The sequence below is a fragment of the Gorilla gorilla genome, chromosome 18 (assembly GCF_029281585.2).
Source record: "Gorilla gorilla gorilla isolate KB3781 chromosome 18, NHGRI_mGorGor1-v2.1_pri, whole genome shotgun sequence".
Classification (NCBI taxonomy): Eukaryota; Metazoa; Chordata; class Mammalia; order Primates; family Hominidae; genus Gorilla; species Gorilla gorilla.
Genome location: NC_073242.2, coordinates 3,274,908 through 3,302,399, shown reverse-complemented (window position 1 = coordinate 3,302,399; position 27,492 = coordinate 3,274,908). Strand labels below are relative to the sequence as shown.

The window sequence follows — 27,492 nt, the reverse complement described above, 5'->3', positions numbered from 1 at the left end:
TTCTTTTAGGGTCGGGGCCCAGGGTTAGGGTTGTTTTAGGGTCGGGGCCCTGGGTTAGGCTTGTTTTACGGTCAGTTCCCAGGGTTAGGCTTGTTTTATGGTCGGGGCCCAGGGTTAGGCTTGTTTTAGGGTCAGGGCCAGGGCCCAGGGTTAGGGTTGTTTTACGGTCAGGGCCAGGGCCGAAGGTTAGGGTTGTGTTTGGGTCGGGGCCAGGGCCCAGGGTTAGGGTTGTTTTAGGGTCAGGGCCAGGGCCCTGGGTTAGGTTTGTTTTTGGGTCAGGACCAGGGCCCAGGGTTAGGGTTGTTTTAGGGTCAGGGCCAAGGCCCAGGTGTAGGGTTGTTTTAGCTTCAGGGCCAGGGCCCACGGTTAGGCTTGTTTTAGGGTCAGGGCCAGGGCCCAGGTTTAGGGTTGTTTTTGGGTCAGGGTCAGCGCCCAGGGTTAGGTTTGTTTCAGAATCAGGGCCAGGGCCCAGGGTTAGGGTTGTTTTAGGGTCAGGGCCAGGGCGCAGGGTTAGGGTTGTTTTAGTGTCAGGGGCAGGGCCCAGTGTTAGGGTTGTTTTAGGGTCAGGGCCAGGGCCCAGGGTTAGGGTTGTTTTAGGGTCAGGGCCAGGGCCCAGGATTAGGGTTTTAGGCACAGCCCCAAGGCCCTGGGTTAGGGTTTTAGGCTCAGGGCCAGGGCCCAGGGTGAGGGTTTTAGGCTCAGGGCCCAGGGTTAGGGTTGTTTTAGGGTCAGGGCCCAGGGTTAGGGTTGGTTTAGGGTCAGGGCCCAGGGTTAGCGTGATTTCCAGGAAGTGACCTCACAGTGACTCAAGCTACCACTTACTGTTGATTGTGACACAATGCCAGCTGAGGCACATGCCTTGGGAGCTAAATGGTTGTTGCCCTTGACTACTATGAGGAGTGGTGTGGGAAGGGTCGCTTTGGATGCACTTGAGCAGGGTTCCCCTACCCCTGAGACATAGAGCCGTAAGGAGCCACACAGCGGGTGAATGGTGTCGAGTGAGGGAGTGAGGGAAGCTTCGTCTATATTTACAGCCACTCCCCTTTGCTCACATTCCCGCCTGAGCTCCACCTTCTCAGATGAGCAGCAGCATTAGATTCTCATAGGAGAACGCACCCTGTTGTGAACCGTGCATGTGAGGGATCTAGGTTGCCCTGTTCTTATGAGAATCTAATACCTATTGATCTGTCACTTTCTCCCATCACGCTCAGGTGGGACCATCCAGTTTCAGGAAAACAAGCTTAACACGCCCACTGATTCTACATGATGGTGAGTTCTATGACTATTTTATTATATATTCCGGTGTAATAATGGAAATGAAGTGCCTAATAAACGTAAATGTGCTTAAATCTTTTGGCCCAGCTCCTACCTCCCGGCAGCCTCGCCAGGCCCAGAACTCTCTCCAGTCAGCCTCTACAGACCAAGCTCATGACTCACAATGGCCTATTGAGGCCCATACCCTACCTCACGGCAGTCTCCGCAGATGAGCCTACTGCCTCACAACAGCCTCCACAGGCACAGCTCCATCGTTACAATGGCCTCTTTAGACCCAGCTCCTGCCTCCCAGCCTTCTCTCCAGGCCCTGAACTTTCTCCGTAAGTTGAGGTAGCTGGGACTGTAGGTATACATGACGATACTTGGCTAATTTTTAAATTGTTTTGCAGACATGGGGTCTCACTTTGTTGGCCAGGCTGGTGTCAAACTAATGGCCTCAAGTGACCCTTCCACCCCTGCCTCCCATCCTCGAGGTATGTGCCACCACAAGGAGCACTTGTTCAATTTTCTAAAGAAAAAATTTCTAAAGTAAGGCTGTGGGATGATGGCAGGAAGATAAAAGAAAAACAGAAGAATAAGTTAAAATGACTTATTCACACATATTCTTTTGACAGCAAGAAGAACTTTTAGTATATACATTCCTTACAAACAAACAAACGGCAGATAAACAATGTTGTATAGGAACTTCAACACACACTGTACAATATTCCCACTTTGCTGACATAAGTTATGGAAATTTCGTGGTTTCCTTGAGTGTTGCTACCAGTATTTTGCTTCTCTGATGATTTTTATCAACTTCCTCATCTGTTAACTTCTCTCCAAAGTATGTCATGGCACGACATACTGCCGCTGCACGAACACGGCCAGTGTCGTCCTGTTAAACATGTAGAATGCTTTCCTAATTTCTCTTTTTACTCTCTGTCTTTGTGTTCTGCATTTTCCTTACTTTTATTGTCAGAAACTCCAGAAAGTCAATCGTACTAATTTATCACGATTTGCTTTATTAATTTATACTTTGCTTATATGGAATTTTGCCCAACAGACCTCATTACAATTTCTAACCTGTTTTATTTTGTTTTTTTTTTTTTCTGAGACAGGGTGTCCCTCTGTTGTGCAAGGCTGGAGGGTAGTAGTGCTATCGCAGCTGACTGCAGCCTCAACCTTCCAGGCTGAAGCGATCCTCCCATCTCAACCTCCCACGTGGCTGAGACTACAGGTGCTTGCCTCTATGCCCACCTAATATTTGGTATTTTTGTATACGTGGATTCCAGAGGGGTGACAGCGAAACGTGAGTAAGCATGGATTTTGGTATATGCAGAGATGGGGGTCTGTAACTAATTCTGTATACTGAGGGACGGCAACTGTATATGTTTTTACAATTACGCTGTAGGATGCATACTGTTGCATAGCCTTGAAAATAATAATTTTTAATGGAGTGGAAGAATAATAATAATATTGTTAAAAGTAGCAGCTGGCCAGGTGTGGTGGCTCACACTGGTAATCGCAACACTTTGGGAGGCTGAGGCAGGAGGATGGCTTGAGGCCAAGAGTTTGCGATAGGCCTTGGAAACAAAGGGGGAGTCACCATCCCTACAGAAAAATACATGAATTAGCCTAGTGTGGTGGCACGTTCCTGTAGTCCCAGCTACTTGGGAGGCTGAGGTGGGAGGATCACTCAAGCCCAGGGAGGCTGAGACTGCAGTGAGTCATGATCAGGCCTCTGCACTCCAGCCTGGGTGACAGAGTGAGACCCTGTCTCAAAACAACAAAAAAGTAGCAGCTAACATCAACTGACCTTTTATACCAGGTGCCTATTGATACCATAGTTTAATTTGTTAGAACTGTTTCTTATTTCACTTACCAACTCTGTCTTCAGTTACTCCCAGATTTTTACTGTGTGTGTACAGATGACCTTTTGTTTAGATTGAATTGTCTCCCCAGAAGTAAGATTACTGTGAGTCATGGTGAATGGACATTCTCATTACCCTTGATGTAAATTGACAGGGTTTTGGGTGCCTCCCAGCTATAATCTTAGCACTTTGGGAGGCTAAGAGAGGAGGATTGCTTGAGGCCAAGAGTTGGAGGAGGCAGTATGGCAGTATGGTGAGACCCTGTCTCCATTATTTTAAAAAATTGACAAGCTTTACCCGGGAAGGCTTATACACAATTTAAACACCCCTCATAGTATAAGAAAGTGCCCATTTCACTGCACCTTTGCCAGCACAGGGTATTATAATTTAGTAAGTCATTTTTTGTTTGATTATTTTAAATAGATAAAAGACCTCATATTACTTTACTTGTCACATTTCAACATCTTTCCTTAGCTTATTAGCTCTATCTCTTTTCTGTCTGTAAATGGTTGTTGTTGTTTTGTTCTTTGAGACAGGGTCTTGCTCTGTCACCAGGCTGGACTGTAGTGGCATAATCATGCCTCGCTGCAGCCTTGACCTCCCAGGCTCAAACTTCAGCATTCCGAGTAGCTGGGACTACAAGTGTGCACCACCACTCCCAGCTAACTTTTTTCTTCTTTTGGATAGAGACAGGTTCTCACTGTGTTGTCCAGACCGGTCTCTAGCTCCTGGCCTTAAGCAATCCTCCTGCATTAGCTTCTCAAATTGCTGGAATTTCAGGCATGAGCCACCATGCCTGGCCTGGGCTAGTCCTGTATTCTCTAGAGTTCTCTTTACTTTGTGCTAGCCAATCTCTCATTATGCTGTTCACCTGTTATAATAAATAATTCTCCGTATTAAATTTTACCACTTTAAACTTTTGAGTGGTTTATGCTTCCTGATTGGACTCTGACTAATATGTTAGGAAGGGTCCCAGGAGATAAACCCACACAGATGGGATTTGGGCATAGGTTTGGTTTCCCAGGGGGCAGTGCTGAGCTCTTTGCCAGTGGGAAATGGGATGCTGGTGATTTCCAGGAAGTGACCTCACAGTGACTCAAGCTACCACTTACTGTTGATTGTGACGAAATGCCAGCTGAGGCACATGCCTTGGGAGCTAAGTGGTTGCTGCCCTTGACCACTATGAAGACTGGTGTGGGAAGGGTCGCTTTGGATGCACTTGAGCAGGTGTCCCCAACCCCTGAGCCATGGAGCCGTAGGGAGCCACACAGCAGGAGGTGAGTGGTGTCGAGTGAGGGAGTGAGGGAAGCTTCGTCTGTATTTACAGCCACTCCCCTTTGCTCACATTCCCGCTTGAGCTCCACCTTCTCAGATGAGCAGCAGCATTAGATTCTCATAGGAGAACGCACCCTGTTGTGAACCGTGCATGTGAGGGATCTAGGTTGCGCTGTGCTTATGAGTATCTAATACCTATTGATCTGTCACTTTCTCCCATCACGCTCAGGTGGGACCATCCAGTTTCAGGAAAACAAGCTTAACACACCCACTGATTCTACATTATGGTGAGTTGTATAATTATTTTATTATATATGGGATATATAATATGTATATATATTTATATATATGTAATAATGGAAATAAAGTGCCTAATAAATGTAAATGTGCTTAAATCTTTTTAAGCAGATTCTTCAGGCCCAGCATCTGCCTCACTGTGGACCCCCCAAGCCAAGCTCCCAACCTTTCAGCAGCTTCTACACACCCAGCTCCCGCCTGCCAGTGGCCTCTTCAGGCCCATGGGGCTCATTCCTCACAACAGCCTTTCCAGTCCCAGTTTTTCCCTTCCGGCGGCCTCTCCGGGCTGAGAACCTCCTCAAGTCGGCCTCTCCAGACCCACTTGCACCCTCCAGGCGTCCTCTCCGGGCCAAGCTCCTCTTCCTGGCTGCGTCTCCAGGCCTGACTCCTGCCTCTCAACAACCTCTTTGGACTCAGTGCCTACCCATCTCCTGGCGTCCTTGGTCGGCCCACAGCTTCATCAAGCCAAGCTCCCCAGGCCCAGGTCAGGCCTCACGGTGCCCCCTCCACGATGAGCTCCTGCCCTCCAATGGCACCTGCAGGCCCCAAATGGTCTCCGGTCGGTGGGCTCCTCCACGCCAAGCTTGGGCCTCCCGGTGACCTCTGCAGGCCCAAGTTGTCCTGAAGTCGGCATCTCCCGGCCGTGCCTCCCAGCAAGTAAGCAAGCTCTTTTGGCTCAACTCCTGCCCAGCTCCCAACCGCCTTTGTAGGTCCCGAACTTTCTCCAGCCAAGTTCTTTGGGCCTCATTCCTGCCGCCCGGTGGCCTGTACGGGCCCAGCAATGGTTGGAGAACGGCCTCTGCAGGTCCCGCTCTTGCCTCCCAGGGGCCTCTCCAGGCCCAGCTCTTGCCCTCACGGCGGCCACCCGGGGCCAAGTCCCTGCCTGCCTCCCAGCAGCCCTCATGCGGCCCAGCTCCTCCCTCACGGTGGCCTGTTGATGCCCATGCCTCTGGTACCCTGCCCAGAGGCATGAGCCCCTGCCACACACTGGCTCCTCCTATGCTGAGAGAGGTCAGCGTGAGCCCTTGCCTCACACCGGCCCCTCCCACGCTGAGAGAGGTCAGCGTGAGCCCCTTGCCTCACACCGGCCCCTCCCACGCTGAGAGAGGTCGGCGTGAGCCCTTGCCTCACACCGGCCCCTCCCACGGTGAGAGAGGTCAGCGTCAGCCCCTTGCCTCACACCGGCCCCTCCCACGCTGAGAGAGGTCGGCGTGAGCCCTTGCCTCACACCGGCCCCTCCCACGGTGAGAGAGGTCAGCGTCAGCCCCTTGCCTCACACCGGCCCCTCCCACGCTGAGAGAGGTCGGCGTGAGCCCTTGCCTCACACCGGCCCCTCCCACGCTGAGAGAGGTCAACGTGAGCCCCTTGCCTCACACCGGCCCCTCCCACGGTGAGAGAGGTCAGTGTGAGCCCTTGCCTCACACCGGCCCCTCCCACGGTGAGAGAGGTCAGCATCAGCCCCTTGCCTCACACGGGCCCCTCTCACTCTGACAGAGGTCAGCCTGAGCCCTTGTCTCACACCGGCCCCTCCCACGCTGAGAGAGGTCGGCGTGAGCCCTTGCCTCACACGGGCCCCTCTCACTCTGACAGAGGTCAGCCTGAGCCCTTGTCTCACACCGGCCCCTCCCACGCTGAGAGAGGTCAACGTGAGCCCCTTGCCTCACACCGGCCCCTCCCACGCTGAGAGAGGTCAACGTGAGCCCCTTGCCTCACACCGGCCCCTCCCACGCTGAGAGAGGTCAGCGTGAGCCCTTGCCTCACACCGGCCCCTCCCACGCTGAGAGAGGTCGGCATGAGCCCCTTGCCTCACACGGGCCCCTCTCACTCTGACAGAGGTCAGCCTGAGCCCTTGTCTCACACCGGCCCCTCCCACGCTGAGAGAGGTCAGCCTGAGCCCTTGCCTCACACCGGCCTCTCCCACGCTGAGAGAGGTCAGCCTGAGCCCTTGCCTCACACCGGCCCCTCCCACGCTGAGAGAGGTCAGCCTGAGCCCTTGCCTCACCCCGGCCCCTCCCACGCTGAGAGAGGTCAGCGTGAGCCCTTGCCTCACACCGGCCCCTCCCACGCTGAGAGAAGTTGGCGTGAGCCCTTGCCTCACACCAGCCCCTCCCACGGTGAGAGAGGTCAGCGTCAGCCCCTTGCCTCACACTGGCCCCTCCCATGCTGAGAGAGGTCGGCGTGAGCCCTTGCCTCACACCGGCCCCTCCCACGCTGAGAGAGGTCAGCGTGAGCCCCTTGCCTCACACCGGCCCCTCCCACGCTGAGAGAGGTCAGCGTGAGCCCTTGCCTCACACCGGCCCCTCCCACGCTGAGAGAGGTCAGCGTGAGCCCCTTGCCTCACCCTGGCCCCTCCCACGCTGAGAGAGGTCGGCGTGAGCCCTTGCCTCACACCGGCCCCTCCCACGGTGAGAGAGGTCAGCGTGAGCCCCTGCCTCAACAGGCCACCGTGAGGGAGGAGCAGGGTCGCACGCGGGCTGCTGTGAGGCAGGCAGCGACTTGGGCCTGGGAGGTCGTGGTGGGGTGAGAGCTGGGCTTGGAGACTCCCCTGGGAGGCAACAGCAGGGCCTACAGACTCTGTTCTCCAGCCGGAGCTGGGACTGTTCAGGTACTGGGAGGTGGGATGTGGGTCTGAAGAGCTTGGTTGCAGAAACTTCGGGGTCTACAAACGCAGGCGGGAGCTGAGCCAAAAAAGCTTGTTTGCTGGGAGGTGGGAGATGCAGTCAGGAGAAACAGCTGTGCCTGCAGAGGCCGCCATGCGGGAGGTGGAGGCCGGGCCTCCTCAAATCGGCCTCTCCAGACCCACTTGCAGCCTCCCGGCATCCTCTCCGGGCCCAGCTCTTCCTCCCGGCTGCGTCTCCAGGCCTGACTCTGGCCTCCCAACAACGTCTTTGGACTCAGCTCCTGCCCAGCTCCCAGCAGGCCCAAGTCGTCGTCAAGTCGGCCTGGAATTGGGCCCAGAAGAGCAGCAAGTCGGCCTCCCCGGGCCCAGCTCCGTCCTCTCGGCGGCCTCTCCAGGTGCAAAACTTCCTCGAGTCAGCCTCTCCAGGCCCGGCTCCTCCTGCCTCCCAGTGGCCTCTTTCAGCCCAGACCAGCTCATGGCTCTTGGCGGCCTTCCCAGGCCCCGCTTTTGACTTTTGGTGGCCTCTTCAGGCCCAGAACTTGACCTCCAGTGGGCCTTTGCAGGCCCGGCCTCCTGCCTCTCGAAGGCCTGCACGGGCCCGGACTCACAGCGGACTCACAGCGGACTCTCCATGCCCAGCTAGCTCTCGCCTCATTGCGGCCTCCCGAGTCCAAAGCTCCTGCCTCTCGGCCGCTTCGGCAGGCCCAGCTCCCGCCTGCCAGTGGCCTCTTTAGGCCCAGCTCATTCCTCACAACGGCCTTCCCAGGCCCCGTTTTTCCCTTCTGGCAGCCTCTTGGCCTCTAATTTGTTTATCTTTTGTGTATAAATCCCAAAATATTGAATTTTGGAATATTTCCACCATTATGTAAATATTTTGGTAGGTGATTTATTTGGGGTGAGTTTCTGCACCAAGCCCGAATTTTTTATTTTATTTTCCTTATTATTTGGTGTTAAACAGGTTTAATGACGGTCATGGCAACTGTTTGGCACAATGAAAAATATCGCCCATGATCAACGTGTTCTGTTCTGGGGAAGGGGGCAAAGGCAGGGTGAATCACTTTCTTAAAAAGTATAGCTCAAGTTGGGAGTGCAGAGGGAATGGGGAGAAAACCCTCCCGCTGCCTGTGTCGAAGTGCAGGAGCCCCCACTCCCATACTCACCTGAGTCCAGCCCCTCTGGGGAAAGAAGGGGTGCATGAACTCCCCCTAGTCCACAGGTACCTTCCTGTGGCCCAAGGCCCTCTTCACACTCCATCTTGTAGCCCCAACAGGAGCTATTTTCCGAAAAGTGAAAAGCTCTGAAGGTCCCACAATTCATGGTATGTACACCTCCCTCACCAGGGGCTGCAAAGTGGCCTGGAGCTCCATACTGAGTAGAAGTCTTTGGGCCAGAGTCAGCATCTGGCTGACGGTCCGGATATCCTGGTTGGAGTGACCCTGGTGCACCCTGCCAGGGCCTGGTGCCGCTTGCTGAAGATCATGACCGCCACTCATGGGCCACCGATGTGGTCCTTGTCCCATTTGTTGGGGCTGCATCCATCCTTCTCAGAAGATGAGTCCTGTTCCTTGCGCAGGGCACTGAGGGACTGGGCCTGACATCATCTGAGTGGTAGAGGCAACTGGGTGTCAGGAGACATGATGGAGAGGAAAGCATCATCATGGTCATTCTCTGTCTCACTGTCCAGCAGGGACTCCCCTGAGGGGCCCAGGGCTCCTCCTCCATGGTGGGAGGTGAGCTTTTAACAGGTTCCACCACCCCCAAAGTGTGTGGGGTTGCGGGCCCTGGGCTTTCAGGGCAGGTGGCTCCAGGGGGCCGCCCAGGGTCAACACTCCCTGTGCCACCTGGTGGATGCTCATGAGCAACAGCTGCCAACTTGGCAGGTTGTTTTCTCTGGTTGGAGGCCACTGAGTAACTGGCAGGTTGCTGGGCCTCGTGTGGCTGCAGGGAGGGGTCAGGAAGGGGATGGAGTACCAGGGGAACACGGCCACAGAGTGACCTTCCACATTCCTCCACACGAACATGCTGACGCCACGGGAGGCCTCACTGAATGCAGGCCTGGGGGCCGAGTACTTGGTCCGGGCAGGGAGTTCCTGGCAGGGGCTCACACCTCACCCCCTCCTCAGCCCAGGTGGCTTGGGCCCAGAGAAGTGGGGGTTGGAGAGGAGCAGAAGGCCAGGCCTCAAGTTTTGTTTTTTTTGTTTGTTTTTTTTGTTTTTGAAATGCAGTTTGACTCTTGTCACCCAGGCTGGAGTGCAGTGGCACGATCTCAGTGGCCTTCATACCTGGCTAATTTTTTGTATTTTTACTGGGGGTGGGGTTTTGCCATGTTGGCCAGGCTGGTCTTGACCTCCCGACCTCAGGTGATCCACCCACCTCAGCCTCCCAAAATGGGATTACGGGCGTGAGCCACTGCTCCCAACTTCATTCATTTTTACTTGAAAAACTCCGTTAAGCATTTTTTTAAGGTAGACCTAGTGGTCCTGAATGCCCTCAGCTTTGTTTGTCGAGGAAGCACGTTATTTCTTTTTTCTTTCTGAAGGACAGCTTTGTCAGACATAGTATTAGTTGCTGGCACTTTTTTTCTTTCAGCACTTTGAATGTATTATTCGATTCTGTCCTGACCTGCAAAGTTTCTTTAACTTTTGACTATTTGATTATATTGTGACTTGGTGAGTATCTATTTGGTTTGAACCTCTTTAGGAATCTTTAAGCTTCATGGATTTAGATGTCTAAATCTTTCCCATGATTTAGGCAGTCTTCAGCCATTGTTTAAATAAGCTTTCTTCTCCTTTCTCTACTTTCCTTCTCAAACTCCCATAACCTGACAATGGTTTGCCTAATGGTGTCTTGTTGGCTTTCTTTTCTCTGTCTTTTTTTCTTTTTTCTTTTTTTTTTTTTGAGACAGAGTCATGCTCTGTCACCCAGGCTGGAGTGCAATGTGTGGTCTAGGCTCACTAGGGTTAGGGTTAGGGTTTTAGGGTAAGGGTGAAGGGTTAGGGTTTTAGGGTAAGGGCGAAGGGTTAGGGTTTTAGGGTAAGGGCGAAGGGTTAGGGATTTAGGGTAAGGGCGAAGAGTTAGGGTTTTAGGGTCAGGGCCCAGGGTCAGGGTTTTAGGGTCAGGGCGAAGGGTTAGGGTTTTAGGGTCAGGGCGAAGGGTTAGGGTTTTAGGGTCAGGGCCCAGGGTTGGGGTTTTAGGGTCAGGGCCCAGGGTTAGGGTTTTAGGGTCAGGGCCCAGGGTTAGTGTTTTAGGGTCAGGGCCCAGGGTTAGGGTTTTAGGGTCAGGGCCCAGAGTTAGTAGGGTTTTAGGGTCAGGGCTCAGGGTTAGTAGGGTTTTAGGGTCAGGGCCAAGGGTTAGTAGGGTTAAGGGTCAGGGCCCAGGGTTAGGGTTTTAGGGTCAGGGCCCAGAGTTAGTAGGGTTTTAGGGTCAGGGTTCAGGGTTAGTAGGGTTTTAGGGTCAGGGCCAAGGGTTAGTAGGGTTAAGGGTCAGGGCCCAGGGTTAGGGTTTTAGGGTCAGGGCCCAGGGCCCAGGGTTAGGGTTTTAGGGTCAGGGCCCAGGGCCAAGGGTTAGGGTTTCAGTGTCAGGGCCTGGGGCCCAGGGTTAGGGCTTCAGGGCCAGGGCCCGGGGCCCAGGGTTAGGGCTTCAGGGACAGGGCCGGGAGCCCAGGGTTAGGGCTTCAGGGACAGGGCCGGGAGCCCAGGGTTAGGGATTCAGGGTCAGGGCCCGGGGCCCAGGGTTAGGGCTTCAGGGTCAGGGCCCGGGGCCCAGGGTTAGGGCTTCAGGGCCAGGGCCCGGGGCCCAGGGTTAGGGCTTCAGGGCCAGGGCCCGGGGACCAGGGTTAGGGCTTCAGGACCAGGGCCCGGGGACCAGGGTTAGGGCTTCAGGACGAGGGCCCGGGGCCCAGGGTTAGGGCTTCAGGGTCAGGGCCCGGGGCCCAGGGTTAGGGCTTTAGGGCCAGGGCCCGGGGCCCAGGGTTAGGGCTTTAGGGCCAGGGCCCGGGGCCCAGGGTTAGGGCTTTAGGGTCAGGGCCGGGGTCCCAGGGTTAGGGCTTTAGGGTCAGGGCCCGGGGCCCAGGGTTAGGGTGATTTCCAGGAAGTGACCTCACAACGACTCAAGCTACCACTTACTGTTGATTGTGATGAAATGCCAGCTGAGGCACACGCCTTGGGAGCTAAGTGGTTGCTGCCCTTGACTACTATGAAGACTGGTGTGGGAAGGGTCGCTTTGGATGCACTTGAGCAGGGGTCCCCAACCCCTGAGCCATGGAGCCGTAAGGAGCCACACAGCAGGTGAGTGGTGTCGAGTGAGGGAGTGAGGGAAGCTTCGTCTGTATTTACAGCCACTCCCCTTTGCTCACATTCCCGCCTGAGCTCCACCTTCTCAGATGAGCAGCAGCATTAGATTCTCATAGGAGAACGCACCCTGTTGTGAACCGTGCATGTGAGGGATCTAGGTTGCGCTGTGCTTATGAGAATCTAATACCTATTGATCTGTCACTTTCTCCCATCACGCTCAGGTGGGACCATCCAGTTTCAGGAAAACAAGCTTAACACGCCCACTGATTCTACATGATGGTGAGTTCTATAATTATTTTATGATATATTCCAGTGTAATAATGGAAATGAAGTGCCTAATAAACGTAAATGTGCTTAAATCTTTTGGCCCAGCTCCTACCTCCCGGCAGCCTCGCCAGGCCCAGAACTCTCTCCAGTCAGCCTCTACAGACCAAGCTCATGACTCACAATGGCCTATTGAGGCCCATACCCTACCTCACGGCAGTCTCCGCAGATGAGCCTACTGCCTCACAACAGCCTCCACAGGCACAGCTCCATCGTTACAATGGCCTCTTTAGACCCAGCTCCTGCCTCCCAGCCTTCTCTCCAGGCCCTGAACTTTCTCCGTAAGTTGAGGTAGCTGGGACTGTAGGTATACATGAGGATACTTGGCTAATTTTTAAATTGTTTTGCAGACATGGGGTCTCACTTTGTTGGCCAGGCTGGTGTCAAACTAATGGCCTCAAGTGACCCTTCCACCCCTGCCTCCCATCCTCGAGGTATGTGCCACCACAAGGAGCACTTGTTCAATTTTCTAAAGAAAAAATTTCTAAAGTAAGGCTGTGGGATGATGGCAGGAAGATAAAAGAAAAACAGAAGAATAAGTTAAAATGACTTATTCACACATATTCTTTTGACAGCAAGAAGAACTTTTAGTATATACATTCCTTACAAACAAACAAATGGCAGATAAACAACGTTGTATAGGAACTTCAACACACACTGTACAATATTCCCACTTTGCTGACATAAGTTATGGAAATTTCGTGGTTTCCTTGAGAGTCGCTACCAGTATTTTGCTTCTCTGATGATTTTTATCAACTTCCTCATCTGTTAACTTCTCTCCAAAGTATGTCATATCACGACATACTGCCAATCCACGAACACGGCCAGTGTCTTCCTATTAAACATGTAGAATGCTTTCCTAATTTCTCTTTTTACTCTCTGTCTTTGTGTTCTGCATTTTCCTTACTTTTATTGTCAGAAACTCCAGAAAGTCAATCGTACTAATTTATCACGATTTGCTTCATTAATTTATACTATGCTTATATGGAATTTTGCCCAACAGACCTCATTACAATTTGGGCCAGGGCCCAGGGTTAGGGTTGTTTTAGGGTCAGGGCCAGGGCCCAGGGTTAGGGTTGTTTTAGGGTCAGGGCCAGGGCCCAGGGTTAGGGTTGTTTTAGGGCCAGGGCCCAGGGTTAGGGTTGTTTTAGGGTCAGGGCCCAGGGTTAGGGTTGTTTTCGGGTCAGGGCCCAGGGTTAGGTTTGTTTTAGGGTCAGGGCCCAGGGTTAGGGTTGTTTTAGGGTCAGGGCCCAGGGTTAGGCTTTTTTTAGGGTCAGGGCCCAGGGTTAGGGTTGTTTTAGGGTCAGGGCCCAGGGTTAGGGTTGTTTTAGGGTCAGGGCCCAGGGTTAGGTTTGTTTTAGGGTCAGGGCCCAGGGTTAGGTTTGTTTTAGGGTCAGGGCCCAGGGTTAGGTTTGTTTTAGGGTCAGGGCCCAGGGTTAGGCTTGTTTTAGGGTCAAGGCACAGGGTTAGGGTTGTTTTAGGGTCAGGGCCAGGTCCCAGGGTTAGGGTTGTTTTAGGGTAAGGGCCCAGGGTTAGGGGTGTTTTAGGGTCAGAGCCCAGGGTTAGGGTTGTTTTAGGGTCAGGGCCCAGGGTTAGGGTTGTTTTAGGGTCAGGGCCGAGGGTTAGGGTTGTTTTAGGGTCAGGGCCCAGGGTTAGGGTTGTTTTAGGGTCAGGGCCCAGGGTTAGGCTTGTTTTAGGGTCAGGGCCCACGGTTAGGGTTTTAGGGTCAGGGCCCAGGGTTAGGGTTTTAGGGTCAGGGCCCAGGGTTAGGGTTTTAGGGTCAGGGCCCAGGGTTAGGGTTTTAGGGTCAGGGCCCAGGGTTAGGGTTTCAGGGTCAGGGCCTAGAGTTAGTAGGGTTTTAGGGTCAGGGCCCAGGGTTAGTAGGGTTTTAGGGTCAGGGCCAAGGGTTAGTAGGGTTAAGGGTCAGGGCCCAGGGTTAGGGTTTTAGGGTCAGGGCCTAGGGTTAGGGTTTTAGGGTTAGGGCCCAGGGTTAGGGTTTTAGGGTCAGGGCCCAGGGTTAGGTTTGGTTTAGGCTCAGGGCCATTGGCCAGGGTTAGGGTTGTTTTAGGGTCAGGTCCAGGGCCCAGGGTTAGGGTTGTTTTAGGGTCAGGGCCCAGGGTTAGGGTTGTTTGAGGGTCAGGAACCAGGGTTAGGTTTGTTTTAGGGTCCGGGCCCAGGGATAGGCTTGTTTTAGGGTGAGGGCCCAGGGTTAGGGTTGTTTTAGGGTCAGGGCCCAGGGTGAGGGTTGTTTTGGGGTCAGGGCCAGGGCCCAGGGTTAGGGTTGTTTTAGGGTCAGGGCCCAGGGTTAGGCTTGTTTTAGGGTCAGGGCCCAGGGTTAGGGTTGTTTTAGGGTCAGGGCCAGGGCCCAGGGTTAGGGTTGTTTTAGGGTAAGGGCCCAGGGTTAGGGTTGTTTTAGGGTCAGGGCCCAGGGTTAGGGTTGTTTTAGGGTCAGGGCCCAGGGTTAGGGGTGTTTTAGGGTCAGGGCTCAGGGTTAGGGTTGTTTTAGGGTCAGGGTCCAGGGTTAGGGTTGTTTTAGGGTCAGGGCCCAGGGTTAGGGTTGTTTTAGGGTCAGGGCCCAGGGTGAGGGTTGTTTTAGGGTCAGGGTCAAGGTCCAGGGTTAGCCTTGTTTTAGGGTCAGAGCCCAGGATTACGGTTGTTTTAGGGTCAGGGCCCAGGGTTAGGGTTGTTTTAGGGTCAGGGCCCAGGGTTAGGGTTGTTTTAGGGTCAGGGCCAGGGCCCAGGTTTATGGTTGTTTTAGGGTCAGGGCCCAGGGTTAGGCTTGTTTTAGGGTCAGGGCCCAGGGTTAGGGTTGTTTTAGGGTCAGGGCCAGGGCCCAGGGTTAGGGTTGTTTTAGGGTAAGGGCCCAGGGTTAGGGTTGTTTTAGGGTCAGGGCCCAGGGTTAGGCTTGTTTTAGGGTCAGGGCCCAGGGTTAGGGTTTTAGGGTCAGGGCCAGGGCCCAGGGTTAGGGTTTTAAGGTCAGGGCCACGGCCCAGGTTTAGGGTTTTAGGCTCTTGGCCAGGGCCCAGGGTTAGGGTTTTAGGCTCTTGGCCAGGGTCCAGGGTTAGGGTTTTAGGCTCAGGGCCCAGGGTTAGGGTTTTAGGGTCAGGGCCCAGGGTTAGGGTTTTAGGGTCAGGCCCAGGGTTAGGGTGATTTCAAGGAAGTGACCTCACAATGACTCAAGCCACCTCTTACTGTTGATTGTGACGAAATGCCAGCTGAGGCACATGCCTTGGGAGCTAAGTGGTTGCTGCCCTTGACTACTATGAAGACTGGTGTGGGAAGGGTCGCTTTGGATGCACTTGAGCAGGGGTCCCCAACCCCTGAGCCATGGAGCCGTAAGGAGCCACACAGCAGGTGAGTGGTGTCGAGTGAGGGAGTGAGGGAAGCTTCGTCTGTATTTACAGCCACTCCCCTTTGCTCACATTCCCGCCTGAGCTCCACCTTCTCAGATGAGCAGCAGCATTAGATTCTCATAGGAGAACGCACCCTGTTGTGAACCGTGCATGTGAGGGATCTAGGTTGCCCTGTTCTTATGAGAATCTAATACCTATTGATCTGTCACTTTCTCCCATCACGCTCAGGTGGGACCATCCAGTTTCAGGAAAACAAGCTTAACACGCCCACTGATTCTACATGATGGTGAGTTCTATAATTATTTTATGATATATTCCAGTGTAATAATGGAAATGAAGTGCCTAATAAACGTAAATGTGCTTAAATCTTTTGGCCCAGCTCCTACCTCCCGGCAGCCTCGCCAGGCCCAGAACTCTCTCCAGTCAGCCTCTACAGACCAAGCTCATGACTCACAATGGCCTATTGAGGCCCATACCCTACCTCACGGCAGTCTCCGCAGATGAGCCTACTGCCTCACAACAGCCTCCACAGGCACAGCTCCATCGTTACAATGGCCTCTTTAGACCCAGCTCCTGCCTCCCAGCCTTCTCTCCAGGCCCTGAACTTTCTCCGTAAGTTGAGGTAGCTGGGACTGTAGGTATACATGACGATACTTGGCTAATTTTTAAATTGTTTTGCAGACATGGGGTCTCACTTTGTTGGCCAGGCTGGTGTCAAACTAATGGCCTCAAGTGACCCTTCCACCCCTGCCTCCCATCCTCGAGGTATGTGCCACCACAAGGAGCACTTGTTCAATTTTCTAAAGAAAAAATTTCTAAAGTAAGGCTGTGGGATGATGGCAGGAAGATAAAAGAAAAACAGAAGAATAAGTTAAAATGACTTATTCACACATATTCTTTTGACAGCAAGAAGAACTTTTAGTATATACATTCCTTACAAACAAACAAACGGCAGATAAACAACGTTGTATAGGAACTTCAACACACACTGTACAATATTCCCACTTTGCTGACATAAGTTATGGAAATTTCGTGGTTTCCTTGAGTGTCGCTACCAGTATTTTGCTTCTCTGATGATTTTTATCAACTTCCTCATCTGTTAACTTCTCTCCAAAGTATGTCATGTCACGACATACTGCCGCTGCACAAACACGGCCAGTGTCTTCCTATTAAACATGTAGAATGCTTTCCTAATTTCTCTTTTTACTCTCTGTCTTTGTGTTCTGCATTTTCCTTACTTTTATTGTCAGAAACTCCAGAAAGTCAATCGTACTAATTTATCACGATTTGCTTCATTAATTTATACTATGCTTATATGGAATTTTGCCCAACAGACCTCATTACAATTTGGGCCAGGGCCCAGGGTTAGGGTTGTTTTAGGGTCAGGGCCAGGGCCCAGGGTTAGGGTTGTTTTAGGGTCAGGGCCAGGGCCCAGGGTTAGGGTTGTTTTAGGGCCAGGGCCCAGGGTTAGGGTTGTTTTAGGGTCAGGGCCCAGGGTTAGGGTTGTTTTCGGGTCAGGGCCCAGGGTTAGGTTTGTTTTAGGGTCAGGGCCCAGGGTTAGGGTTGTTTTAGGGTCAGGGCCCAGGGTTAGGCTTTTTTTAGGGTCAGGGCCCAGGGTTAGGGTTGTTTTAGGGTCAGGGCCCAGGGTTAGGGTTGTTTTAGGGTCAGGGCCCAGGGTTAGGTTTGTTTTAGGGTCAGGGCCCAGGGTTAGGTTTGTTTTAGGGTCAGGGCCCAGGGTTAGGTTTGTTTTAGGGTCAGGGCCCAGGGTTAGGCTTGTTTTAGGGTCAAGGCACAGGGTTAGGATTGTTTTAGGGTCAGGGCCAGGTCCCAGGGTTAGGGTTGTTTTAGGGTAAGGGCCCAGGGTTAGGGGTGTTTTAGGGTCAGAGCCCAGGGTTAGGGTTGTTTTAGGGTCAGGGCACAGGGTTAGGGTTGTTTTAGGGTCAGGGCCGAGGGTTAGGGTTGTTTTAGTGTCAGGGCCCAGGGTTAGGGTTGTTTTAGGGTCAGGGCCCAGGGTTAGGCTTGTTTTAGGGTCAGGGCCCACGGTTAGGGTTTTAGGGTCAGGGCCCAGGGTTAGGGTTTTAGGGTCAGGGCCCAGGGTTAGGGTTTTAGGGTCAGGGCCCAGGGTTAGGGTTTTAGGGTCAGGGCCCAGGGTTAGGGTTTCAGGGTCAGGGCCTAGAGTTAGTAGGGTTTTAGGGTCAGGGCCCAGGGTTAGTAGGGTTTTAGGGTCAGGGCCAAGGGTTAGTAGGGTTAAGGGTCAGGGCCCAGGGTTAGGGTTTTAGGGTCAGGGCCTAGGGTTAGGGTTTTAGGGTTAGGGCCCAGGGTTAGGGTTTTAGGGTCAGGGCCCAGGGTTAGGTTTGGTTTAGGCTCAGGGCCATTGGCCAGGGTTAGGGTTGTTTTAGGGTCAGGTCCAGGGCCCAGGGTTAGGGTTGTTTGAGGGTCAGGAACCAGGGTTAGGTTTGTTTTAGGGTCCGGGCCCAGGGATAGGCTTGTTTTAGGGTGAGGGCCCAGGGTTAGGGTTGTTTTAGGGTCAGGGCCCAGGGTGAGGGTTGTTTTGGGGTCAGGGCCAGGGCCCAGGGTTAGGGTTGTTTTAGGGTCAGGGCCCAGGGTTAGGCTTGTTTTAGGGTCAGGGCCCAGGGTTAGGGTTGTTTTAGGGTCAGGGCCAGGGCCCAGGGTTAGGGTTGTTTTAGGGTAAGGGCCCAGGGTTAGGGTTGTTTTAGGGTCAGGGCCCAGGGTTAGGGTTGTTTTAGGGTCAGGGCCCAGGGTTAGGGGTGTTTTAGGGTCAGGGCTCAGGGTTAGGGTTGTTTTAGGGTCAGGGTCCAGGGTTAGGGTTGTTTTAGGGTCAGGGCCCAGGGTTAGGGTTGTTTTAGGGTCAGGGCCCAGGGTGAGGGTTGTTTTAGGGTCAGGGTCAAGGTCCAGGGTTAGCCTTGTTTTAGGGTCAGAGCCCAGGATTACGGTTGTTTTAGGGTCAGGGCCCAGGGTTAGGGTTGTTTTAGGGTCAGGGCCCAGGGTTAGGGTTGTTTTAGGGTCAGGGCCAGGGCCCAGGTTTATGGTTGTTTTAGGGTCAGGGCCCAGGGTTAGGCTTGTTTTAGGGTCAGGGCCCAGGGTTAGGGTTGTTTTAGGGTCAGGGCCAGGGCCCAGGGTTAGGGTTGTTTTAGGGTAAGGGCCCAGGGTTAGGGTTGTTTTAGTGTCAGGGCCCAGGGTTAGGGTTGTTTTAGGGTCAGGGCCCAGGGTTAGGCTTGTTTTAGGGTCAGGGCCCAGGGTTAGGGTTTTAGGGTCAGGGCCAGGGCCCAGGGTTAGGGTTTTAAGGTCAGGGCCACGGCCCAGGTTTAGGGTTTTAGGCTCTTGGCCAGGGCCCAGGGTTAGGGTTTTAGGCTCTTGGCCAGGGTCCAGGGTTAGGGTTTTAGTCTCATTGCCCAGGGTTAGGGTTTTAGGGTCAGGGCCCAGGGTTAGGGTTTTAGGGTCAGGCCCAGGGTTAGGGTGATTTCAAGGAAGTGACCTCACAATGACTCAAGCCACCTCTTACTGTTGATTGTGACGAAATGCCAGCTGAGGCACATGCCTTGGGAGCTAAGTGGTTGCTGCCCTTGACTACTATGAAGACTGGTGTGGGAAGGGTCGCTTTGGATGCACTTGAGCAGGGGTCCCCAACCCCTGAGCCATGGAGCCGTAAGGAGCCACACAGCAGGTGAGTGGTGTCGAGTGAGGGAGTGAGGGAAGCTTCGTCTGTATTTACAGCCACTCCCCTTTGCTCACATTCCCGCCTGAGCTCCACCTTCTCAGATGAGCAGCAGCATTAGATTCTCATAGGAGAACGCACCCTGTTGTGAACCGTGCATGTGAGGGATCTAGGTTGCCCTGTTCTTATGAGAATCTAATACCTATTGATCTGTCACTTTCTCCCATCACGCTCAGGTGGGACCATCCAGTTTCAGGAAAACAAGCTTAACACGCCCACTGATTCTACATGATGGTGAGTTCTATAATTATTTTATGATATATTCCAGTGTAATAATGGAAATGAAGTGCCTAATAAACGTAAATGTGCTTAAATCTTTTGGCCCAGCTCCTACCTCCCGGCAGCCTCGCCAGGCCCAGAACTCTCTCCAGTCAGCCTCTACAGACCAAGCTCATGACTCACAATGGCCTATTGAGGCCCATACCCTACCTCACGGCAGTCTCCGCAGATGAGCCTACTGCCTCACAACAGCCTCCACAGGCACAGCTCCATCGTTACAATGGCCTCTTTAGACCCAGCTCCTGCCTCCCAGCCTTCTCTCCAGGCCCTGAACTTTCTCCGTAAGTTGAGGTAGCTGGGACTGTAGGTATACATGACGATACTTGGCTAATTTTTAAATTGTTTTGCAGACATGGGGTCTCACTTTGTTGGCCAGGCTGGTGTCAAACTAATGGCCTCAAGTGACCCTTCCACCCCTGCCTCCCATCCTCGAGGTATGTGCCACCACAAGGAGCACTTGTTCAATTTTCTAAAGAAAAAATTTCTAAAGTAAGGCTGTGGGATGATGGCAGGAAGATAAAAGAAAAACAGAAGAATAAGTTAAAATGACTTATTCACACATATTCTTTTGACAGCAAGAAGAACTTTTAGTATATACATTCCTTACAAACAAACAAACGGCAGATAAACAACGTTGTATAGGAACTTCAACACACACTGTACAATATTCCCACTTTGCTGACATAAGTTATGGAAATTTCGTGGTTTCCTTGAGTGTCGCTACCAGTATTTTGCTTCTCTGATGATTTTTATCAACTTCCTCATCTGTTAACTTCTCTCCAAAGTATGTCATGTCACGACATACTGCCGCTGCACAAACACGGCCAGTGTCTTCCTATTAAACATGTAGAATGCTTTCCTAATTTCTCTTTTTACTCTCTGTCTTTGTGTTCTGCATTTTCCTTACTTTTATTGTCAGAAACTCCAGAAAGTCAATCGTACTAATTTATCACGATTTGCTTCATTAATTTATACTATGCTTATATGGAATTTTGCCCAACAGACCTCATTACAATTTGGGCCAGGGCCCAGGGTTAGGGTTGTTTTAGGGTCAGGGCCAGGGCCCAGGGTTAGGGTTGTTTTAGGGTCAGGGCCAGGGCCCAGGGTTAGGGTTGTTTTAGGGCCAGGGCCCAGGGTTAGGGTTGTTTTCGGGTCAGGGCCCGGGGTTAGGTTTGTTTTCGGGTCAGGGCCCGGGGTTAGGGTTGTTTTAGGGTCAGGGCCCAGGGTTAGGCTTTTTTTAGGGTCAGGGCCCAGGGTTAGGGTTGTTTTAGGGTCAGGGCCCAGGGTTAGGGTTGTTTTAGGGTCAGGGCCCAGGGTTAGGGTTGTTTTAGGGTCAGGGCCCAGGGTTAGGTTTGTTTTAGGGTCAGGGCCCAGGGTTAGGTTTGTTTTAGGGTCAGGGCCGAGGGTTAGGCTTGTTTTAGGGTCAAGGCACAGGGTTAGGGTTGTTTTAGGGTCAGGGCCAGGTCCCAGGGTTAGGGTTGTTTTAGGGTAAGGGCCCAGGGTTAGGGGTGTTTTAGGGTCAGGGCCCAGGATTAGGGTTGTTTTAGGGTCAGGGCCCAGGGTTAGGGTTGTTTTAGGGTCAGGGCCGAGGGTTAGGGTTGTTTTAGGGTCAGGGCCCAGGGTTAGGGTTGTTTTAGGGTCAGGGCCCAGGGTTAGGCTTGTTTTAGGGTCAGGGCCCACGGTTAGGGTTTTAGGGTCAGGGCCCAGGGTTAGGGTTTTAGGGTCAGGGCCCAGGGTTAGGGTTTTAGGGTCAGGGCCCAGGGTTAGGGTTTTAGGGTCAGGGCCCAGGGTTAGGGTTTCAGGGTCAGGGCCTAGAGTTAGTAGGGTTTTAGGGTCAGGGCCCAGGGTTAGTAGGGTTTTAGGGTCAGGGCCAAGGGTTAGTAGGGTTAAGGGTCAGGGCCCAGGGTTAGGGTTTTAGGGTCAGGGCCTAGGGTTAGGGTTTTAGGGTTAGGGCCCAGGGTTAGGGTTTTGGGGTCAGGGCCCAGGGTTAGGTTTGGTTTAGGCTCAGGGCCATTGGCCAGGGTTAGGGTTGTTTTAGGGTCAGGTCCAGGGCCCAGGGTTAGGGTTGTTTTAGTGTCAGGGCCCAGGGTTAGGGTTGTTTTAGGGTCAGGGCCCAGGGTTAGGGTTGTTTGAGGGTCAGGACCCAGGGTTAGGTTTGTTTTAGGGTCCGGGCCCAGGGATAGGCTTGTTTTAGGGTGAGGGCCCAGGGTTAGGGTTGTTTTAGGGTCAGGGCCCAGGGTGAGGGTTGTTTTGGGGTCAGGGCCAGGGCCCAGGGTTAGGGTTGTTTTAGGGTCAGGGCCCAGGGTTAGGCTTGTTTTAGGGTCAGGGCCCAGGGTTAGGGTTGTTTTAGGGTCAGGGCCAGGGCCCAGGGTTAGGGTTGTTTTAGGGTAAGGGCCCAGGGTTAGGGTTGTTTTAGGGTCAGGGCCCAGGGTTAGGGTTGTTTTAGGGTCAGGGCCCAGGGTTAGGGGTGTTTTAGGGTCAGGGCTCAGGGTTAGGGTTGTTTTAGGGTCAGGGCCCAGGGTTAGGGTTGTTTTAGGGTCAGGGCCCAGGGTTAGGGTTGTTTTAGGGTCAGGGCCCAGGGTGAGGGTTGTTTTAGGGTCAGGGCCCAGGGTTAGGGTTGTTTTAGGGTCAGTGCCCAGGGTTAGGGTTGTTTTAGGGTCAGGGCCCAGGGTTAGGGTTGTTTTATGGTCAGGGCCAGTGCCCAGGGTTAGGGTTGTTTTAGGGTCAGGGCCCAGGGTTAGGGTTGTTTTAGGGTCAGGGCCCAGGGTTAGGGTTGTTTTAGGGTCAGGGCCCAGGGTTAGGGTTGTTTTAGGGTCAGGGCCCAGGGTTAGGCTTGTGTTAGGGTCAGGGTCCACGGTTAGGGTTTTAGGGTCAGGGCCAGGGCCCAGGATTAGGGTTTTAAGGTCAGGGCCATGGCCCAGGTTTAGGGTTTAGGCTCTTGGCCAGGGCCCAGGGTTAGGATTTTAGGCTCAGGGCCAGGGTCCAGGGTTACGGTTTTAGGCTCAGGGCCCAGGGTTAGGGTTTTAGGGTCAGGGCCCAGGGTTTAGGTTTTAGGGTCAGGGCCCAGGGTTAGGGTTTTAGGGTCAGGGCCCAGGGTTAGGGTTTTAGGGTCAGGGCCCAGAGTTAGTAGGGTTTTAGGGTCAGGGCCCAGGGTTAGTAGGGTTTTAGGGTCAGGGCCCAGTGTTAGTAGGGTTAAGGGTCAGGGCCCAGGGTTAGGGTTTTAGGGTCAGGGCCCAGGGTTAGGGTTTTAGGGTTAGGGCCCAGGGTTAGGGTTTTAGGGTCAGGGCCCAGGGTTAGGTTTGGTTTAGGCTCAGGCCATGGGCCAGGGTTAGGGTTGTTTTAGGGTCAGGGCCAGGGCCCAGGACTAGGGTTCTTTTAGGGTCAGGGCGAGGGCCCAGGGTTAGGGTTTTTTTAGGGTCAGGGCCAGGGCCCAGGGATAGGGTTGTTTTAGGGTCAGGGCCAGGGCCCAGGGTTAGGGTTGTTTTAGGGTCAGGGCCAGGGCCCAGGATTAGGGTTGTTTTAGGGTCAGGGCCTGGGCCCAGGGTTAGGGTTGTTTTAAGTCCAGGGCTCAGGCTTAGGGTTGTTTTAGGGTCAGGGCCAGGGCCCAGGGTTAGGGATGTTTTAGGGTCTAGGGCCAGGGCCGAAAGTTAGGGTTGTTTTAGGGTCAGGGCCAGGACCCAGGGTTAGGGTTGTTTTAGGGTCAGGGCCAGGGCCCAGGGTTAGGGTTGTTTTAGGGTCAGGGCCAGGGCCCAGGTTTAGGGTTGTTTTAGGGTCACGGCCAGGGCCCAGGGTTAGGGTTGTTTTAGGGTGAGGGCCAGGGCCCAGGGTAAGGCTTGTTTTAGGGTCAGGGCCAGGGCCCAGGGTTAGGGTTTTAGGCTCAGGGCCAGGGTCCAGGGTTAGGGTTTTAGGCTCAGGGCCCAGGGTTAGGGTTTTAGGGTCAGGGCCCAGGGTTAGGGTTTTAGGGTCAGGGCCCAGGGTTAGGGTTTTAGGGTCAGGGCCTAGAGTTAGTAGGGTTTTAGGGTCAGGACCCAGGGTTAGTAGGGTTTTAGGGTCAGGGCCAAGGGTTAGTAGGGTTATGGGTCAGGGCCCAGGGTTAGGGTTTTAGGGTCAGGGCCTAGGGTTAGGGTTTTAGGGTTAGGGCCCAGGGTTAGGGTTTTAGGGTCAGGGCCCATGGTTAGGTTTGGTTTAGGGTCAGGGCCATTGGCCAGGGTTAGGGTTGTTTTAGGGTCAGGGCCAAGGCCCAGGGTTAGGGTTGTTTTAGGGTCAGGGCCAGGGCCCAGGGTTAGGGTTGTTTTAGGATCAGGGCCTGGGCCCAGGATTAGGGTTGTTTTAAGGCCAGGGCCCAGGGTTAGGGTTGTTTTAGGGTCAGGGCCAGGGCCCAGGGTTAGGGTTGTTTTAGGGTCTAGGGCCAGGGCGGAGTGTTAGGGTTGTTTTAGGGTCAGGGCCAGGACCCAGGGTTAGGGTTGTTTTAGGGTCAGGGCCAGGGCCCAGGGTTAGGGTTGTTTTAGGGTCAGGGCCAGGGCCCAGGGTTAGGGTTGTTTTAGGGTGAGGGCCAGGGCCCAGGGTTAGGGTTGTTCTATGGTCAGGGCTAGGGCCCAGGGTTAGCGTTGTTTTAGGGTCAGGGCCAGGGCCCAGGGTTAGGGTTTTTGTAGGGTGAGGGCCAGGGCCCAGGGTTAGGGTTGTTTTTGGGTCAGGGCCAGGGCCCAGGTGTAGGGTTGTTTTAGGGTCAGGGCCAGGGCCCAGGGTTAGGGTTGTTTTAGGGTCAGGGCCAGGGCCCAGGTTTAGGGTTGTTTTAGGGCCAGTGCCCAGGGTTAGGGTTGTTTTAGGGTCGGGGCCCAGGGTTAGGGTTGTTTTCGGGTCAGGGCCCAGGGCTAGGTTTGTTTTAGGGTCAGGGTCCAGGGTTAGGGTTGTTTTAGGGTCAGGCCCAGGGTTATGCTTGTTTTAGGGTCAGGGCCCAGGGTTAGGGTTGTTTTAGGTTCAGGGCCAGGGCCGAGGGTTAGGGTTGTTTTAGGGTCAGGGCCAGGGCCCAGGGTTAGGGTTGTTTTAGGGTCAGGGCCAGGGCCCAGGGTTAGGGTTGTTTTAGGGTCAGGGCTCAGGGTTAGGGTTGTTTTAGGGTCAGCGCCCAGGGTTAGGGTTGTTTTAGGGTCAGGGCCCAGGGTTAGGTTTGTTTTAGGGTCAGGGCCCAGGGTAAGGGTTGTTTTAGAGTCAGGGCCCAGGGTTAGGCTTGTTTTAGGGTCAGGGCCCAGGGTTACGGTTGTTTTAGGGGTAGGGCCCAGGGACAGGGTTGTTTTATTGTCAGGGTTCAGGGTTAGGGTTGTTTTAGGGTCAGTGCCCAGGGTTAGGGTTGTTTTAGGGTCAGGGCCCAGGGTTAGGGTTGTTTTAGGGTCAGGGCCAGGGCCCAGGGTTAGGGTTGTTTTAGGGTCAGGGCCCAGGGTTAGGGTTGTTTTAGGGTCAGGGCCCAGGGTTAGGGTTGTTTTAGGGTCAGGGCCCAGGGTTAGGGTTGTTTTAGGGTCAGGGCCCAGGGTTAGGGTTGTTTTAGGGTCAGGGCCCAGGGTTAGGGTTGTTTTAGGGTCAGGGCCCAGGGTTATGCTTGTTTTAGGGTCTGGGCCCACGGTTAGGGTTTTAGGGTCAGGGCCAGGGCCCAGGTTTAGGGTTTTAGGCTCTTGGCCAGGGCCCAGGGTTAGGATTTTAGGCTCAGGGCCAGGGTTAGGGTTTTAGGGTCAGGGCCCAGGGTTTAGGTTTTAGGGTCAGGGCCCAGGGTTAGGGTTTTAGGGCCAGGGCCCAGGGTTAGGGTTTTAGGGTCAGGGCCCAGAGTTAGTAGGGTTTTAGGGTCAGGGCCCAGGGTTAGTAGGGTTTTAGGGTCAGGGCCCAGTGTTAGTAGGGTTAAGGGTCAGGGCCCAGGGGTAGGGTTTTAGGGTCAGCGCCCAGGGTTAGGGTTTTAGGGTTAGGGCCCAGGGTTAGGGTTTTAGGGTCACGGTCCAGGGTTAGGTTTGGTTTAGGGTCAGGGCCATGGGCCAGGGTTAGGGTTATTTTAGGGTCAGGGCCAGGGCCCAGGATTAGGGTTCTTTTAGGGTCAGGGCGAGGGCCCAGGGTTAGGGATGTTTTAGGGTCAGGGCCAGGGCCCAGGTTTAGGGTTGTTTTAGGGTCACGGCCAGGGCCCAGGGTTAGGGTTGTTTTAGGGTGAGGTCCAGGGCCCAGGGTTAGGCTTGTTTTAGGGTCAGGGCCAGAACCCAGGGTTAGGGTTGTTTTTGGGTCAGGGCCACGGCCCAGGGGTTGGGTTGTTTTTGGGTCAGGGCCAGGTCCCAGGGTTAGGGATGTTTTAGGGTCAGGGCTAGGGCCCAGGGTTAGGGTTTTTGTAGGGTGAGGTCCAGTGCCCAGGGTTAGGGTTGTTTTCGGGTCAGGGCCAGGGCCCAGGTGTATGGTTGTTTTAGGGTCAGGGCCAGGGACGAGGGTTAGGGTTTTTGTAGGGTGAGGTCCAGGGCCCAGGGTTAGGGTTGTTTTATGGTGAGGGCCCAGGGTTAGGGTTGTTTTAGGGTCAGGGCCCACGGTTAGGGTTGTTTTAGGGTCAGGGCCCAGGGTTAGGGTTGTTTTAGGGTCAGGGCCCAGGTTTAGGTTTGTTTTAGGGTCAGGGCCCAGGGTTAGGGTTGTTTTAGGGTCAGGGCACAGGGTTAGGCTTGTGTTAGGGTCAGGGCCCAGGGTTAGGGTTGTTTTAGGGTCAGGGCCCAGGATTAGGGTTGTTTTAGGGTCAGGGCCCAGGGTTACGGTTGTTTCAGGGTCAGGGCCCAGGTTTAGGTTTGTTTTAGGGTCAGGGCCCAGGGTTAGGGTTGTTTTAGGGTCAGGGCCCAGGGTTAGGGTTGTTTTAGGGTCAGGGCCCAGGGTTAGTCTTGTTTTAGGGTCAGGGCCCAGGGTTAGGGTTGTTTTAGGGTCGTGGCCAGGGCCCAGGGTTAGGGTTGTTTTAGGGCCAGGGCCCAGGGTTAGGGTTGTTTTAGGGTCGGGGCCCAGGGTTAGGGTTGTTTACGGGTCAGGGCCCAGGGCTAGGTCTGTTTTAGGGTCAGGGCCCAGGGTTAGGGTTGTTTTAGGGTCAGGCCCAGGGTTATGCTTGTTTTAGGGTCAGGGCCCAGGGTTAGGGTTGTTTTAGTTTCAGGGCCAGGGCCCAGGGTTAGGGTTGTTTTAGGTTCAGGGCCAGGGCCCAGGGTTAGGGTTGTTTTAGGGTCAGGGCCAGTGCCCAGGTTTAGGGTTGTTTTAGGGTCAGGGCCCAGGGTTAGGGTTGTTTTAGGGTCAGGGCCAGGGCCCAGGGTTAGGGTTGTTTTAGGGTCAGGGCCCAGGGTTAGGGTTGTTTTAGGGTCAGGGCCCAGGGTTAGGGTTGTTTTAGGGTCAGGGCCCAGGGTTAGGGTTGTTTTAGGGTCAGGGCCCAGGGTTAGGGTTGTTTTAGGGTCAGGGCCCAGGGTTATGCTTGTTTTAGGGTCAGGGCCCACGGTTAGGGTTTTAGGGTCAGGGCCAGGGCCCAGGTTTAGGGTTTTAGGCTCTTGGCCAGGGCCCAGGGTTAGGATTTTAGGCTCAGGGCCAGGGTTAGGGTTTTAGGGTCAGGGCCCAGGGTTTAGGTTTTAGGGTCAGGGCCCAGGGTTAGGGTTTTAGGGCCAGGGCCCAGGGTTAGGGTTTTAGGGTCAGGGCCCAGAGTTAGTAGGGTTTTAGGGTCAGGGCCCAGGGTTAGTAGGGTTTTAGGGTCAGGGCCCAGTGTTAGTAGGGTTAAGGGTCAGGGCCCAGGGTTAGGGTTTTAGGGTCAGCGCCCAGGGTTAGGGTTTTAGGGTTAGGGCCCAGGGTTAGGGTTTTAGGGTCACGGTCCAGGGTTAGGTTTGGTTTAGGGTCAGGGCCATGGGCCAGGGTTAGGGTTGTTTTAGGGTCAGGGCCAGGGCCCAGGATTAGGGTTCTTTTAGGGTCAGGGCGAGGGCCCAGGGTTAGGGTTGTTTTAGTGTCAGGGCCAGGGCCCAGGGTTAGGGATGTTTTAGGGTCAGGGCCAGGGCCCAGGTTTAGGGTTGTTTTAGGGTCACGGCCAGGGCCCAGGGTTAGGGTTGTTTTAGGGTGAGGTCCAGGGCCCAGGGTTAGGCTGGTTTTAGGGTCAGCGCCAGAGCCCAGGGTTAGGGTTGTTTTTGGGTCAGGGCCACGGCCCAGGGGTTGGGTTGTTTTTGGGTCA

General features: G+C 54.0%; 1 long non-coding RNA gene across 4 annotated transcripts; it reads left to right on the top strand.

Annotated features, from left to right (window-relative positions):
* Positions 1–1,343: 1,343 nt before the first annotated feature.
* On the top strand, positions 1,344–11,207 carry LOC134757484 (uncharacterized). Of its 4 annotated transcripts, none has more exons than XR_010131477.1 (5): positions 1,355–1,595; positions 2,373–2,567; positions 4,630–4,687; positions 4,809–9,047; positions 10,223–11,207. It is a non-coding gene; the product is annotated as an uncharacterized lncRNA (long non-coding RNA). The 4 variants fall into 4 exon arrangements; XR_010131476.1 differs by lacking the exon at positions 10,223–11,207 and having other exon boundaries at positions 1,358–1,595; positions 4,809–5,999; positions 6,048–8,328; XR_010131475.1 differs by lacking the exon at positions 10,223–11,207 and having other exon boundaries at positions 1,344–1,595; positions 2,373–2,563; positions 4,809–8,328.
* Positions 11,208–27,492: the final 16,285 nt, after the last annotated feature.